General features: G+C 40.2%; 1 non-coding gene across 1 annotated transcript; it reads right to left on the reverse strand.

Moving 5' to 3' along the window:
* Window positions 1–830: 830 nt before the first annotated feature.
* On the reverse strand, window positions 831–949 carry LOC115212495. The gene has a single exon (XR_003881760.1). It is a non-coding gene; the product is annotated as a 5S ribosomal RNA (ribosomal RNA).
* Between the last annotated feature and the right edge of the window lie 17,273 nt (window positions 950–18,222).

An 18,222-nucleotide genomic window follows, 5' to 3' on the forward strand; every position in this document is an offset into this window, starting at 1 on the left:
GTGTACCGTTGGCGATTTTTTTTTCCTCTGTTTTCCCTTCTATTGATCTTTCCTTTTCCTATGTTTCCGACGAAGAGCTCTGCTCGAAACCTTAAGCCCTCCTTCTTTCCTGAGCGTCCAATAATACCATATTTGTTCCACATCCTCGCGTTGTTGTGCTTTTTGTGCTTTCTTGTTTGGATTAACTTTATATATATATGTGTGTGTGTGTGTGTGTGTGTATGTATGTATGTGTGTATGCATTCATATAAATGTTTGTGTATATATATATATACATTCATATATATATATATATATATATACATATATATATATACATTCATATATATATATATATACATATATATATACATTCATATATATATACATATATATACATACATATACATACACACACATATATATATAGACATACATACTTATATACATACATATATATATTACACACACACACACACACATATATAAACATTTATATATATATATACATACTTATATACATACATATATATACATATACATACATACATATACATACATATATAAATACATACATATATATACATACATATACATATATACATACATATATATGTTTCTTTATTACCCACAAGGGGCTAAACATAGAGGGGACAAACAAGGACAGACAAACGGATTAAAACGATTACATCGACCCCAGTGCTTAACTGGTACTTAATTTATCGACCCCGAAAGGATGAAAGGCAAAGTCGACCTCGGCGGAATTTGAACTCAGAACGTAGCGGCAGACGAAATACGGCTACGCATTTCGCCCGGCGTGCTAATGATTCTGCCAGCTCGATGCCTTTTAATGCTTGCAGCACCTAGGTTTCCCAAGCGGTCACCCATCTAAGTACTAACTAGGCTCGATGTTGCTTAACTTCGGTGATCGGATGGGAACCGGTGCTTTCAACGTGATATGGCCGTAAGCTCTACCCTCCTTAATATTTTTCCACTACCCTCCTTAATACTTTTCTCAGCTCTGAGCTCGAAAATGCAAACTTTTTAAATAACGTCTTCATTTTCCTTTCAACGAAGCCTCTAGCCCCCACTGCCAGGTAGTAATACTTGACAGTTCATCCCTGTTCTCTGCACTGCCTGGCTGGCTGGTGCTCCATTGGTTATGCGGACAAGCATTCCAGTTGATTTGATCAATGGAACAGTCTCCTCATGAAATTAACATGCAAGTGGCTGAGTACTCCACAGACATGCATACCCTTAATGTAGTTCTTGTGGGGGATTCAGCATGACACAGAAAGTATTAAGGCTGGCCCCTTTTAATTACAGGTACAACTCAGTTTTTGCCAGCTGAGTGGACTGGGATTATGTGAAATAAAGAGTCTTGCTCAAGGACACAATGCACCCCTGGGAATCGAACTCACAACCTCACGATCATGAGCCAAGTAACCCTAACCACCCACCCATGGGCCTTTATGCCTTTTAAACCTTTTTAGATTCCATTATTATTTCAGTTGATCTTTCAAAAACTTTTAAATTCATATCTCCCTTAAAAGTTTATCCATTTTCTAATGGAACCCCTTTATTAATGCAACCTAAACAATCCACACAGAACTATTGTCCTCAAGTAAATTATTTCCCACACCAGTGACACATAAAAGGGCACCATTCGAATGTGACCGTTACCAGCGTCACCTTACTGGCACTTGTGCCTGTGCTAGTACGGTGCCAAGAGCACCATCCAAGCATGATCGTTGCCAGAGCAGCCAACTGGCTTCCATGCCGGTGGCACGTAAAAGGGCACCATTCGAGCATGATCGTTACCAACGTTGCCTTACTGGTACCTGTGCTGGTGGCATGTGTAAAAAAGATTCGAGCGAGGTCATTGCCAGTATCGCCCAACTGGCCCTGTGCCAGTGGCACATAAAAAGCACCCACTACATTCTCAGATTGGAGTCTGGTGCAGCTGCTGGCTTTCCAGCCATCTGGTTCACCAGCCCTCAGTCAAAATCGTCCAACCCATGCTAGCATGGAAAGTGGACGTTAAACAATGATGCTGATGACTACCAATCCAAGCCTACATCTTAGTACCCTTTCTGTAGCTCTTGAATTGCATTCCCTATTAAACATTTTACAGACCCTAATTGTCATTATGGCAGCATATAGAATCAGCCACCTCTTCAACTGATATTATTATTGTCCCCTAACTTAATATTAACTTATTGTTTCTCATTCCAACTGATTCTCTATTTACCCCACTTCAAGTGTTCATCCCTATTATTCCTTATTTCTACTTTGACTCCTCCATACAGCCCCACTTCTCATGGTTAATTTAATTTCACTGAAACATCTTATCTCATTACAATCGTTTATAACAACTATCTTAAAAAGTTAACCAATTATTTTCTTTCTCCCCTTTATTCTAGCCCTTGCCATTACCCCTTATGCTTCATTAAAATTATAGAGCAACAAAAACCTTCGATTTAAAAATATATAACAACTACAATTCATTTAAATTCTCAAACAATACAAACACTTATTCTCCTGTATCAAAATATAAAAATCTTTTCTAAAAACCCTTCTTCAATCCCGTGAATGAATCTATTATAACACACAAAAGTAGACTGTTCCCTTCTCTTTCATTTCATTTTCTACTTTCTCTCCATTGATGGAGTAAATGTAATCACTTCATTCTTCAGCACTCTTCTACTTGAACAATTTTTCAATAGATTTTATTCAGTTTTGTTTCAATCTTTTTTTTCTCACTTTTTTAAAGATCTTTATTTTATATACTAGCCTATCAGTTATCCTCACATTATAACTCACTCACGCACACACACACACATACATATATACTCGTGTGTACAAGTATATATATACTTACATACACATACAAACATGTGTGTCTGTATGTACATAAACCAATCTTGGTTAGTCACTTCCCAAAGTATATTTGATTTCTAGAAACATTACTAAATATTATTTATAATTGGAACCTGAATTTCCTTGTCCCTATATTTGAAACCCCCACCTATACGTCTTCCCCTAAACCAAATTTTTCACTTTTAAACACTTCTTACTATCAGATATAAGCTTCACTTTCCTTCTTTTTCATCCTCATTCTTGTTTTACATTCTTTCTTCTATGCTTCAAACCAATTTCTGATAACACACGAATAACTTTTTCCAGTTTTTAATTGCTAGGATTTTAAAAAATGTACGCTAGTGTGCAATTAGATAATGTTTACATGTTCTTTCGTTATTCAAAAGGTTTTTATAATAGTTCCAGTAATAAAATTAAATCTACCTCCACCATTTTATATATTTTCTTGTTTTAATTAAAATACATATATATATATATACATCATGCCGGTGGCACATAAAAAGCACCTACTACACTCTTGGAGTAGTTGGCATTATAGAGGGCATCCAGCTGTAGAAACTTTGCCAGAACAGATTGGAGCCTGGTGCCTGGTTTGCCAGTCCTCAGTCAAACTGTCCGACCCATACCAGCATGGAAAGCGGACATTAAACGACAACGACGATGATATATATGTATATATATAATCATCATTTAACATCTGCTTTCCATGCTGGCATGGATTGGATGGTTTGATTGAGGACAGACAAGCCAGGAGGCTGCACCAGGCTCCAATCTATTCTGGCAAAGTTTCTACAGCTGGATGCCCTTTATAATGCCAACCACTCTAAGAGTGTAGTGGATGCTTTTTATGTGCCACCGGCATGGAAGCCAGTCAGATGACACTGGCATCAGCTATGGCTATGATCTCACTTGGCTTGACAGGTCTTCTCAAGCACATCATATCTCCAAAGGTCTCGGTTGTCCAATGCTCGAAGGTCATACTTCACCATCTCATCTCAGGTCTTCCTAATAATACTCACACGACACCTTGTATAATATATACTGATCTATACTAAAAAGGGCTTGCCAGATCTCTTCATGATCCCAGCAAACAAAATGGAAAAGGTGATGCTCCAGAGGATGGAGAGGGAGATGCGCTGAAACAATCCTTCTGACTCACAGGGCTTGCACTGGCAGGTAACCATTTCCGCTCCAGAAGCAGTGAGCAGGGATATGGTCCAGGGGTCGAGAATGCTGGAGGCCTCCACAGGACACAAGCTCGACTATAAATAAACCGATACTTTGACAGTTTGCGTTTCTCAGCCTGACGAACAGCAAAGCCTGAGCTGGGAGCAGGACATACAAAGCTGCCATTGGAGAAGGGGTTACATTCAATGTGGCTCCCACAGGAAGGGCCTACAAGCACGGAACGGGAAAATTGCCATATCATCGGGCCTTTTACCGTCCCCTCGGTCTAGTCCCACTGGCTTGAGCTGGAAAGGGAAGCCTGCGGCGTCTAAACTATGCTTTATGGTTTATTTAAGAGCGGCATAGCGTGGAAGGTGGTCAGCACTATAATGGCATGACAATGGTTGGAGGCCGAAAGAATCCACAATGAATCCTCAGCGGCATTTGTGAGGTTCACAGATCTGGAGGCTAAGCTTCAAGGAAAAGCTGATGCGCAGGAATCGGTACCAAGCTGAATGCAAGTCCCGAGTGATGGTAACGCATAGATCCAGGCTTCGCTGTGGGGCTCGCATGCTGAGCGGGGGCATGCCAGACAGTGCTGGTCAAATCTGAGATCATGCTACATTGGATGGCATTCCATTTCTTTTGAGGGGAAAGGGAGATAGACGTCCGCAGGGCTCAGGCTGAGCTGGCTCCATGTTGCCAAGGCCACCCCACGCTCGCCGATCACAGTAGAGAAATTATCCAGAAACCCCGAACTATTCTGCCTTTCAAGTTGTGAGCAGACCATAAATTTCAAGAGAAAAAAAAAGAAAAAATGAAAATGAAGAAAACGCTAATTGCTTAGAATCGTGTCTTTTTTGCTTGGTGATCGTATCTATTACCGCACGCTTCGCAAAAGAGATATCTAAAGTCGACACAGAATGTGAAGTACCTTATTAAATTCATTTCTTCTTAACTACTTATAAAATTGAACTTATTTGGTTAACTTTCTCATACAATGTTAGAAAGGCAGCTTTCTAAAGAGGAAATCGCTATTGTATAGACCCTTGTTGACATTTTTCTTCACCGTTTTCTCCGTGAAGAAGCCATCTAAAGTTTAAACAGAATGTTAAATACCTCATTAAATCCATTAAAAATATCGACCAAATTCAAATCACCCATCTCTTAAAAAATCATGGATGATGGTCATTTTTTCTTTCGGACCGTATCTCTCTTGCTCGATAAGAAAACCAATCACAGAACGATCTGAGAAGTCATACAATGCATTTGTAAAAATTGTGGATATTTCTCTTCTTTTATTTCTAGCATAATGCAGAAAATATACCAAATATATATGAGGAGGTAACCTTGAATTAGTTGCCGTCGTTAAAATGGTGAAGAAATTATTCTTCGTCTGTTCATCATGAATTGTAGAACGTTTAACGGAAAGAGTAAATTCATATTAAACAGTGGTAAAACTGGCAACAACCACTCCGATTCACACTTTTCCATAAACAGAGGACAAATGCAAGGAAAAAGAAAAAAGGAAAAAAAGAAACATCACGACACAGTAAAAGAATAAGAGACAGGTAAAGAATGAGAATTTAAAAAAAGAATAACAGTTCGTAATAATAAGAAAATATTGGGGAAAAAGAAAAAATGAAAGAAAACAGATTGCAGCAGATGAGGGATTTTAAGAGAAAAACAAAGAAAGTGGAAATAAGATTGCAAAAAAAAAAAAAAAAGAAAATTGAAGAAAAAAAAAAAAGAAAATAAGACTTTCAAAAAAGGTGAGAGAAGGAAAGAATAAACAGACTACAAGAGTGAAAGAAAAAACACGACAGAAAAATAAGATAAGAAGAGGAAAGTTCTGCAGAGACAATTTACCGAAAATGTTAGGTTGAATGTAATTTCAGGGTACAACGTTTGTGATCGTAATCATAATTATGCATCTGAAAAAATTGTATACCTGGGATCTTTAGGCAAAACATATAAGCAAGGAATTATTAGGGACGAATGGTATTTTCCCATTAGAATTTATAGTAGGTGTTGCTACTTCGTGTAGAAATCTAGGCAAGTGGAGTCACAATCATCACCGTGATAACAAAGACGAAGGAAGGTTTAAAGTTTTTGGAGTCATTCATTTTTGGTACTTGTATCACAGAGTGGTCCCGGTTTGTGCACACACGCAGACGCGCGTCCGTGCTAGTCAGACGTAGCCAGTCGATCCTACGAGCTGACTGGCGCATGCACGATATATACTTGTATCGATATATACGTGCGATACAAGTATATATCGTATATATCGTGCATGCGCCAGTCAGCTCGTAGGATCGACTGGCTACGTCTGGCTAGCGCGGACGCGCGTCTGCGCGTGTGCGCAAACCGGGACCACTCTGCGATACAAGTACCTCATTTTTCTACTCGTACGTAAGATCGAGCAGGTGTAGCACGTGTATATACAAATGTATGGCAAGTGTACGGTAGACTACAAAATAAGACAAACCTATAGACAAAGATTATTTGAACAAGGTTTTGACTGATATTTGACTTCCTGATATACAACTTTCTCCTGACAAAGTTTAATTACAAAATACATTCAACATGTTTATTATGACTGATTCACACGCGAGCGAAAAGTACAGAATGAGGGGGGGGGTGTTGGATACACTGAAACACTTTGACCCACGGTTATACAATTATCTACACATCATTATATGTCTCAGGTTAATGTAAGGAAAACAATTAGATATATTTAAATTATTATTTTACAAAAAACTTTGTCGATTCACCATTCTAGAAGCAGCAGGAAATTGGTCACACTGGTACAAAGCCACGTTCGTAGTAACAAGAAATATCCAAAGAACATTCAGAGATGACAGCGGGTTTTCTGAGATACAGGCGGACACAAAAAATGACCGCGCCCACGTTTTCTGAAAAACAAAACAACCTCGATTCAAGATACAAACAAGTTGTGAAAACTAATATTAAATAGTAATACAGCAGATACATCGTTGGAGATAACGGTAGGTCTTCTTTTAGGGCCAGTTCAGTATCAAGGCACTCTCTAAAAAACATTTAGGACCAAAATTTAGTGGGTTTATAAACAAATAAGCCTTTACAGAATAAAGAGGTACAATGTTCGCAGTTATAGGCGCAGGTTAGAAGTTTGCTTCCCAACCACATGGTTCCGGGTTCAATCCACCTGTGTGATATCGTGCGCAAATGTCTTTTACTATAGCCTTGAACTGACCAAAGCCTTGTAAGTGGATTTGGTAGGCAGAAACTGAAAGAAGCCTTTCGTATAAGTGTGTGTGTGTGTGTGTGTTTGTCCGCCACCAACGCTTGACAACCCTAACCTAACGGTTCGGCAAAAGAAACCGATAGAATAAGTATCAGGCTTAAAAAATGTACTGGGATCGATTCATCATTCGACCAAAAATTCTTGAAGCCAGAGCCCCAGCATGGCCGCAGTCTAATGACTGATAAAAGTAAAAGATAAAAGATAAGATATTTTATAGTTTCCATTAAAAAATATCAAAACAAAAAAATGTCCAAGCACGAGATTGAAACTTATTTCAAAACTGCGAGAAATGATTCAAGGAAGGAGTTTTTATATCAGAAGCTTTTGGTTTGCTTCGAATGGACTTCCACCCCAGATTTCCAAGTTGTCACCGAAGTACCCCCCCCCCACCTCTCTCTCTTTCTCTCTCTCTTTGTACCACATGCTCACCAGCCACAGAACATGGCCGTTGATTTAACGTTCCTTAGTGTGGTGAAATAGCAATTATTATTGAAGAACGTGGCAAATGAAATGTTATTTTTAAGTATTGTGGTATTCGCATTAAATTCATAAATGATACTCGCATCTATTTAATATTCTTCAATATTCCTGACGTTGAGAGTTACCCAACAATTTGACAAAGTTCATCGAAATATTGATATTCCGACTCAGCAAGAATACTTCTTTATGAAATTCGTGGTCTCAAGATCCTTTCTTGACTTTCAAACTTTTGACGGTCACAGCTACGCTTTTTTAGAGAAAAGCATTTTAAAATTAGAGTTGATACAGGATGACAGTCTTTAAATGGCAGCCAAGTGAGAGGCTTCGCTGTTTTGCATAGAAGGAAGTCTGAGAATCCTATTTACCATTCTCCTAAAAACTGTAATTTCGTGGATCAAGTAACAATATGGCTAAAGGGCAGAAATGATCTTGCCTGACTTCAACTCCCAGATTCAGTTGCAATCTCCTTGTCGGAAAACGAGTTCAGTGACGAAATCTTCGACGTTGTATTTCTTGCCATTGATGATAAAGTTGTTTCTATGAATTGCGAGAAAATAAATCCCCCCCCCGCACTCGTGCCAGACATTCTGAAGTCGATCGATTAATAACAGAACGATTAAAAGACCCTGTCAGTAACATTGAAAGCATCTTAGAATATATTAGGGGAAAAGGACCCGAATTGCAGTCGGAATAAAAATACATTCTACAATGCTGTACTTGATAATATTCTCTGTGAGGAAGTTCTGGTGTTAGACTGAATGGTCAATAAAGGAAAGAAATAAAATAGAGATAATTCGTTGCTATTATGCAAAAGTGTCGTAAGTCCAAAACGTTGCTTCTTCAGTAAACGAAAAGAATAGTTTCACCATTCCATAGAAAAAAAAATCCGTCGACAATTTTTGATATCTTGGCATCTTAAGCAGCTGGAGATACGATAGTTTGACCAAAAGAACCGGCTATTGCAAGCAAAAATAAAAGCTGAAAAAAAAAAAAAGAGGGAGAGAGAAAACGCATTTAGCTAGTTTTGGACATACGACAGTTTAACATAATAGCAACGATATGGTTTCGGAAAATGAGAAACCTACGAGTGAAATACAAATATTTATATAGCATGGCAAAAAACGACTTAGCTTAGTGCCCGAGTAAAACTGGTTTACCCTGATATATACGCACAGAAATATTTATAGGGAGATGTTTGAGATTAGCCATTTTGTAACTTAACAAATATAAACCTATAGGCTCCACCTTCGCACATAGAGTTCTGTTTCTTGTGTCAATAGTACTAAACTTTCAAACTTGTATACATATCTTTATCTGCGAGCACACGTGTATGTGTATGCATATATGTGTACATGTGTATTTGAGAGTGTATCTATATTTACGTATGTACAAATGTATGTGCATGTAAGAGAGAGAGAGAGAGAGAGAGAGAGTGTGTGTGTGTGTGAGCACGTGCGTGGAGAGAGAGAGAGAGAGAGAGAGAGAGAGAGAGAGAGAGAGAGAGAGAGAGAGAGAGAGATTGAGAGAGTTAGTCTGCTAATTGGCAGATGTGCTAGTGCGTCGAAGAAAATGTTTTTCCTTATTTGTTGCAGTTTTGTATGTGAAATAGCCCTGATTAATCTGCAGGTGGCTGGCGTAGACAGGTAAAGGTGACAATGGCATGTGACGACTTTCATTCAGAACTGGATAGCGAAAACAGTCAAACATGGTACAAATATTTCTTGGAGCAAAACACACACACACACACACACACACACACACTCTCTCTCTCTGTGTTTCTCTCTCGTCGTCACTGTCTGTCTGTCTGTCTGTCTGTCTCTGTCTGTCTATTTTTCTCTCTCCCTCTCCCATGTGCATACCATTCATTCTCACATATGTATATATTTGTGCATTATATATATTCAGTATGGTTGAATGCCTGTTTGTCCGACGGTCCTCACGCGAACTTATGTATAATATACACGTACACACACACACGCACAGAGGCGTGCGCGCACGCGCACTTACTTGCACGCACACACATATTACACTAAATTAAATGTTAATTTAAAATCAGATCTAAAAATTTGTTACACATGGTCGTAAGTTTCGTTCTAAACGAGTTTATCAAACGAATTTAGCTGAGGTATTTATCGTGGTGTGTGTGTATGTGTGTGTGTGCGTGTGTGTGCGTGTGTGTGTGTGCCCGCGTGTTTGTTGACAAGGGAAAGAAAGTATATGGGAGTAGAACAGAAACAGTGGTGAAAGAGGGAAAGATGGACGAAGATGGAAAGAGAAAGAAACCCATCGATGGTTTCTCTTGAAAGAATTGAAGGACGCCAAAAGAAGTTTTATTTCTAAAGAAAGCGATGGAAAAAAAAAATCATTAAGAAACTTGCAATGAAATAAAAGTAGCAAGTAAATGACATCTATAATCTGGTGTTTCAGTACTAATTATTTATTAAGTTAATGAAACAATCTTAAAAATATTCTACATTTTTTAGGGGAAAAAAAAAGAAGAACAAAACTATTTTGGCAAGAAAATCAGCGCCAAGTCAGCAGTGTTGAAAATGGTGGGCATAAAAGAAAGCAGAGAGGATTAGACAAACGAACAAAGCAAACCGAAAGAAGGAAGGAAGAAAGAAAGAAAGAAAGAAAGAAAGAAAGAAAGAAAGAAAGAAAGAGAGAAAGAAAGAAAGAGAGAAAGGAAGGAGGAGAAGAAGAAGAAGAAGAAGAAGAAGAAGAAGAAGAAGAAGAAGAAGAAGAAGATTAAGTAGCTCAGGTGTCAGAGGTGCGGCAAGTTGTGAGGAGTTGGATAAAATAATTGAAACTGAATGTGTAAATTGAAGCCAAAGAGACGACCAAGTGAGACTACAGCAACCTGGCTCAGTCGCAGGGCTCCAAATGCACACACTTTGTTGCTTGCACCATCATATGTAAAGAGTAGTCGGTAAAATGGATGTATATTTTCGGAAAAAAAACTCCGAGCTGGAATTGTTGGGAGATGAACTCAGATTATTTATCGATAGAACTTAAAGTTTATAAGAAGTGCTTGGTGCGAAGCTCCTCTTGTTTATAAACTCTCAGTTGCCTTCATTGAAATAAGTTTACTAACCTGATCACCAGGTCTCAAAGAAAGGAAGAATCGGTTATATTGATCCTAATATATGATTGGTTATTACAATTTATTGACTTGTCAACGATGAAAGGTAAATTTGGCCTGGACGGAACAAACGATTCAGTTGATTTATTTTTCTCCTCAACAGAACTCGTAATATTTTTCATACCTGCAGCGCCAAATATTTCCAAGAGTTACCTGAATCATTCCCAAACATCTCATCAAGCTTTAAAGGTGAACAAAATATAATGCTTCTCGCCGCTAATTCCGCCGAGGTCGACTTTGCCTTTCATCCTTTCGGGGTCGATAAATTTAGTACCAATTACGCACTGGGGTCGATGTAATCGACTTAATCCGTTTGTCTGTCCTCTCTGTGTTTAGCCCCTTGTGGGTAGTAAAGAAATGGGTATTTCGTCTGCCGCTACGTTCTGAGTTCAAATTCCGCCGAGGTCAACTGTACCTTTCATCCTTTTGGGGTCGATTAAATAAGTACCAGTTACGCACTGGGTTGATATAATCGACTTAATCCGTTTGTCTGTCCTTGTTTGTCCCCTCTGTGTTTAGCTCCTTGTGGGTAGTAAAGAAATGGGTATTTCGTCTGTCTTTACGGTCTGAGTTCAAATTCCGCTGACGTCATCTTTGCCTTTCTATCCTTTAGTGGTCGATAAGTTAAGTACCAGTTGCGTAATGGGGTCGATGTAATCGACTGGTCCTCTCCCCCAAAATTTCGGGCCTTATGCCTAGAGTAAAAAAGAATATTCTTGGTGGACATTAATTTGTAATAATATTAAAGTGGAATCACAAAAGTGGAGTAAATCTGAAGGTGTAGTATGGAATAGTGAAGGGGCAGTGCCGTTCACTCCCTTAGCGATGGGCAAGTAAGGCTACAGCATGAATAGACTTATAAACACCTTTACAAGTCTATAAACACCTTTCAAAACTATACTGATTCGTAAAAGGCTCTGTAAATCGATGCTTAATTTAGACGCAAAATTATTATATCTCCTAAATACTCTAAGGTTGACTTGATCATTTTGTCACGTAAAGGAAATTTTAAGTTACTACCAAATGTAGTGTTGTCTAATATTTTAGATAGAATCTTATTGATCCTGGTAAACCCGCTCTTATGCTCATAGATCGAAATACTATGGATATCAGCAAATGAAAACAAACAATATGATTGGTTAAAATTCGCAGATTTAATCTACCCTTAAAGTTATAAAATACATATTTCTCAAATAAACAAGTTGAAACTAGTGTTTTCTTTGGAGACACTCTACCAGTATACGAAGTTTCAAATTATTTAGTTAACTAGAAAAATCTGACAAACAGGCCTTGGAAGTGAAAAGATCCTTTGCCTTTCTTAAAAAGCGATAGTAAAGCCATATTTTCAAAATGTTTCTTTGACTTTTCTTGTTTTCAGTTTTTCTATCATTGTTTTTTTAACCTGTTTTGTGCAATTCTAACTTTTTCGGAGAATTTACGACACCGCAGATTGGTAATTTTGCGTATAAATTGCTTGTTTAATGTGCAATGAACTGTGAACGATAGCTCTTTATCGTCCTCGTCATTTTCTTCGATATTTTCCTGTGTACGAGTATCGTTGTTGTTTGGAAGAAATTGCTCTTTCATTTTGTGGTTTTCTGTTGAGTCTTCCTTTTCAGAGATTCTTTTCATTCGTTGTCCAACGGTTTGAAGATTTTTATTTGCAACAATTATCTCTTCACCACCGCACAACGATCGAATGGTACGATCCGTTTGCCGGGTAGGGAGCCAAGCTTACTTATTTCTATGCACAAATAGGTCTCTTTTGCCATTCTCATTGTTTTGGCAGACGATACACTGGGAATTGGGCCATATAACAAATTTTGTTGTTTCACTTGATCTTCATTATTTTCGTTTTCTACTTAATCTTTCCAGTTCTTCAGAGCCATCATCTCTGCGTTGATTTTTCACAAGGACAAATGTAACAAGTAAACTTTTTGCCCTGAATCAAAATCACAAACCGTTCGTTTAAGATTTGGGGATATTTTTTCCCTCTTAATTGTTCGTTTTCTTCTTTTGTCTTTGCAGTTGTGTGTTTCATCCTGTTTTATTTATTTACTTCTTGCTTTTGCTGCGTTCTGTTGCTTGGAGGCATTTTGAATGGGGGATCAATGAGTGCGAGTAAACAAATTTCAAAAGTTAATGAAATAAAACTTTTATTGCTAGTACATCTCACTAATTATTGTGGTTAGGTTTTCCATAGGTAAATATGATACTTTTTGCGGGTGCATCAAAGAAAATTTCATTTGGTAATACTTTAATAAATCGTGTCTCGAAGAGAGAGAGAGAGAGAGAGAGAGAGAGAGAGAGAGAGAGAGAGAGAGAGAGAGAGAGAGAGAGAGAGAAGATAGCTCTGCACGTCGAGAGTCAAACAATGATAATTTCTACCCCAGGTACAATTTTACATAACTTTCAGGGAAGGGCATTAATCACACAACTGAACTCAGATCTTAAAGAAATAGTAAGGACTTTTGTGCGATCCCCTACCAACTCTGTCGTCCATCAATCCACTATACAGTCTTTTTTCAACAGTCATACAAAATCCGGGGCTGAGAAACTTTGATTCCCCCCATTATTTTACTAAACGATTCGTATGTAATCGATGCCGGTCAAATTTGAACTTAAATCGTAAATAGAAGTAATTGAAATTTCTGATACTAGTAGATTTTTTTTCAAGGATACGAAGAGCGACGTAGCGTTATACTATAATACAGTTTATCTGGTACTTTACCGAATCTGTCATGCAACCGTCGTCCTTATGTAAGAACAATATAATACTGCTGCAACTGCAACTGCTGCTGCTGTTGCTGCTGCTGCTGCTGTTGGCGCAAATTAACACGTGTAAATTAGATTGTATAAGAATCATACTTTCAACCGAAAGTGCAGCAATGAAGTAAGTTAAAATATTGCTAGAATCGGGAATCGTGTCACGGATACGGCTTGGTGGAAATTTCTCTTTCCAGCTCAGATAAATAAATTTATTAGTAATTTGGTGAGGGTGCAAGCGTGTTTAGATATACGGGTGGTGAGAGATGATTGTCTTTCTTCCTTTCTTGTGGTGTTCCTCATCCAATACATTTTTCACAGACTCATCGCACGTCCACCTACCTATTACACACACACACACACACACACACACTGTCACTCTCTCGCTCCCCCTCTCTTTCTCTTTCTCCCCCTCTCTCTGTCTCTTTTTCTCTTTCTACCTCATGACTCCATTGCAACTGTCACTATTCATTTCATAGCCACATCTCTGCTCTCACCACAGAACAGATGCTTCAACTTCTATAGAACACCATTATAGCCACCACATCACCCCTATAACCTACATCATTACCACTCTGTCAACTGCAACACTCTTATACTAACCAGCCCAGCCTCCCACGGTCCCTTACACATATCTCCATCCCCGCCGCCACCGCCGCCGCCGCCGCCACCACAATCATTATAACCCCGCAGATTGTTCTGTTGCAACGATGCATAAAATAGCCGAGTGAGACAGAGCGAAACACCAGAAATACGACGCAAACCCGCGCAACTGATGCAGTCCTTACTCGAAGCTTGCTTACTACTATCATACATCGAGCGAGTGATTGCAACTGATAAACAAGGTGTAACCATGGCAGCAGCAGCAACAACAACAACAACAACAACAGCAGTAGCAGCAGCAAAATCCATGCGTCATTTGTCATTGGTTGGTGTAAGGGTGACACATTGGAATAATAATACAAGTTATTTCCCCTTGGCTGGACGTCTGACACACCGCCGAACGAACCCACAACGCGACTTTGTCACTGCAGTCCTCTGCAGCAATTCGCAGCTTCTGCTGATGCTGTCATCGTATTGTCTGCTGAGTGCAAGGAATGAGAGAGATGCTAGTGTAGGCTTGACAATAGCGATGCCATTGCTGGTGGAGAGAGAGAGAGAGAGAGAGAGAGAGAGAGAGAGGGGGGGGGGAGAAAATGACTCTCTCCGATTCTTTGGGAACTTGTCACCTCTTCTTGTAAAACAAGCGCTGTGACATATGTTTGATTTGCTCCTCCGGTTACTAAAGAACTTTTTTTCGGTCTTTAAAGATCCCTTTGTGTGTGTGTGTGTGTGTGTGTGTGTGTGTGTGTGTGTGTGTGTGTGTGTGTGTGTATGTGTGTGTACGCGTGCGTGCACGAATGTAGAGAGAGTGGAAAAGTTAGATAGATAGACAGGCAGGAAGACAAAGAGACATCAGATAGGTAGGTAGAATGCTGTCTGGCTGTGTGGTAGTCTGTCTGTCTGTCTGTCTGTCTGTCTGTCTGGATGGATGGATGGCCGGTTAGATAGATAGATAGAACCAAAACACACTTGAAACGTAAAACGAAAATAAAAGAATATATACAATCAACATTTGATAATTTTCTGAGATTTCCTCATCTCTCTCCCTCTCTTTCTCTCTCTCTCTCTCTCTCTCTCACACACACACACACACACACAGATGAACGAACGAAACATGTAGCGAGAGTAAAAAGTATTTGCTATGTTACTGAGTTTCGTAGGTAGTGATAAGCGACAAACAATAATGATAACAATAATCTTTCTTTCTACTAAAAACACGAGGCCTGAAATTCGCGGGGAGGGAATGAGTCAATTAGATCGACCCCGGTGTTTCACTGATACATATTTTATCGACCTCGGAAAGATGATGGTCAAAGTGGAGCCCGACGGAGTTTGAACTCAGAACGTAGCGACGCACGAGCGATTCTGTCCTTTCTTATATAGGCACAAGGCCTGAAATTTTAGGGGAGGGATTAAGTCAATTACATTGATCCCAGTAATCAACGAGTATTTAATTTATCGACCCTGAAAGGATGGAAGGCAAAGTCGACCTCGGTGGAATTTGAACTCAGATCGTAAGGACGAACGAAATGCCGCTAAGCATTGCGACCGGCATGCAAACGATTCTGCCAGCCCACCGCCATAATGATAATAATAATTAATTCGCTTATTGGCCACAAGGGCTAACAAAAATCAATTAAAACATAAAGGGACAAAACACAGGACGAAAGTTACAAAGGATTTTGTCCGTTTGAAAAAAGTCCAACTCCCAATAGAGGGAGGCGCTTCGAAAGGTTACTCGACGAAAAACCCATAAAAGCCACGGGAGCCTGATCAAAAGGTGGGGTAGAGAGAATAAATAGAGATGTGACAGGTTAGCTTGGGAGGTTAAGCAGTTGTGGTCGATGAAAAAGGTAACAGTTATACCCAATAATTGCCGGAGCCCCGGGAACAGTGAGCAAAAATCTCGAGAAGTACATGGAACAAATAGGGGCTGCAATAAAGGTGGAGCACTTGCAGAAAACAGCACTGCTCGGAACCGCTCGAATACTCCGGAAGGTGCTCGAAAAATAAGAGGTGTTACCTTAGTTCACTGATAGTGAACAGCTGACACCGTAGTACTTCTCCAGCATTAGAAGCAGTGCCAAGGCAATAATAATAATAATAATAATCGTTTCTTTATTGATCGCAGGAGCCGAACACAAAACAAATAGGGACGATACAATACAAGGGAGAAGTGGTGGGGTTGAAAAATGCCGTGTATACAATAAATAACAAAAACAATTAACAAAACAATTAAATAATAATAATAATAGTAAGTTCCCAAAAGGGGAAAGTTCCTCACAGGGATGACCGAGGGATGACCCCCACACATTCTGGTTATCCCGACCGCCAGATGCACATCAGAAGATGCCTCTCTCCTTCTCAAACTCCTCCGGTTTACAACCGAAAGTCCAGAGTAGGCCTATTCACACGGGCCATCCTCGCCACATTCACCCACCTTTCAACAGATTTACTGGGAAGAAGAACTTCCCTCTTTACTCTCACTTTCCTTTTCAAGTTGAACTTGAAAAAGTGGATGAGGGCTTGGTCAAAGAGGAAAGTGTCTGTCTTCAGTCCTTTCAATCTCGTCCAACATACTACCTCCTTTGCTACCAGACAGAGGAAACTGCCTTTCCTTCCCGACCAAAGGAAGGCAGTGGGGTGATCTTCACGAAGGACTCGGTTGATAACCGGATCCGCCCTACACGCTTCAGCCGCTGCTCGACAAAGCTCCACAAGTCAGTAATGCCCGGGTACTGGTTGAGTGCATTGCAGGACGGTTTCGTCGCCCTGAGCACACCTCGCACAGGTCCGTCAGACAGCACTTCTGTGTCTGTAGTGCTTTTCTCGAACCGGCAGAGATCACCGGTAGCACTGCCAAGCCAGAGATTTCTGGAAGTTATCCATAGGCCCCGTCCCGAAATTCCTCCGGAAAAGACCAGTTAATTGATCCCTCCCGACACTCAAAGTTTCCTCGAAGACGTCATCGCTCTTACTTTTCACTAGTCCCCTACAGAACTCCATAGTGGAAATTCCACCGACCGCGTTGCCCAATTGACAAAGAGCTGTGAGCGCTTGCCGACACTCCAGGTGCCAAGCGCCTTTTTTTAGTCTACGCTTGATTCAGAACTGTAGCTCTGTCAGTGAGACGAGCTGCAGAAAATCCAGTGTGACAAACAGCGACCACACCTTCTCACCGCTAAGAAAGCACTGGAGATATCGCAGCCTCCGTACGTATCTGGGCATCATTAGCCACAGCATACCCAGCCCTACACTCAGCAGCTGTTGACAGCAGATGCACCATCTGGCGAGCGGAACACGTCCCTTACAAAGAAAGCGCTCCAGCTTGACCATCCACGAAGCAGGGCAAGGGATGGTGGTCAGGTGGTAGTAGATGGAAGCGATGCACGCATTCGCCACCTCCGCCCGACCTTTCAGGGACAGCTTCCTCTCTGCTGTCACCGCTTCGTACTCCCTTAAAGTAGAGCCGATCACCTCAATTTCTGAGATGTCCGAAACTATTACGGTGATGTCGTCTGCATTTTCCGACACGAACCTTTTGCATCCTAGATCATGCGGGATGCCCATCAGAATGTCCAACTTCCTTAGTAATGGCTCGAGAGCTAGCACATACAGGAGGAGAGAGAGTGGGCATCTTTGACGCACCGAACGAGCGATGCTAAACGATTCCGCTAGACGGCCGTTTACTTTGACCATCTAACAAATGCCACTGTACATTGCAGTGATCCAGTCTCTGAAAACGGGACCAAAACCGGTCGCCTCGAGGACAGCTGCCAAATATTGATGGTCGACCCTGTCAAAAGCTTTCGGTTGATCCAAATCGATCAGAGCCCCACCCATGCCAGGTTCCTCCTTCTCTGTGATGTGGTGCGTGAGGTGGTGGTTGTCGTGGATAGATCTTTGCGGGAGGGCGCAT

This window comes from Octopus sinensis, linkage group LG5 (assembly GCF_006345805.1).
Source record: "Octopus sinensis linkage group LG5, ASM634580v1, whole genome shotgun sequence".
In the NCBI taxonomy this organism is placed as follows: Eukaryota; Metazoa; Mollusca; class Cephalopoda; order Octopoda; family Octopodidae; genus Octopus; species Octopus sinensis.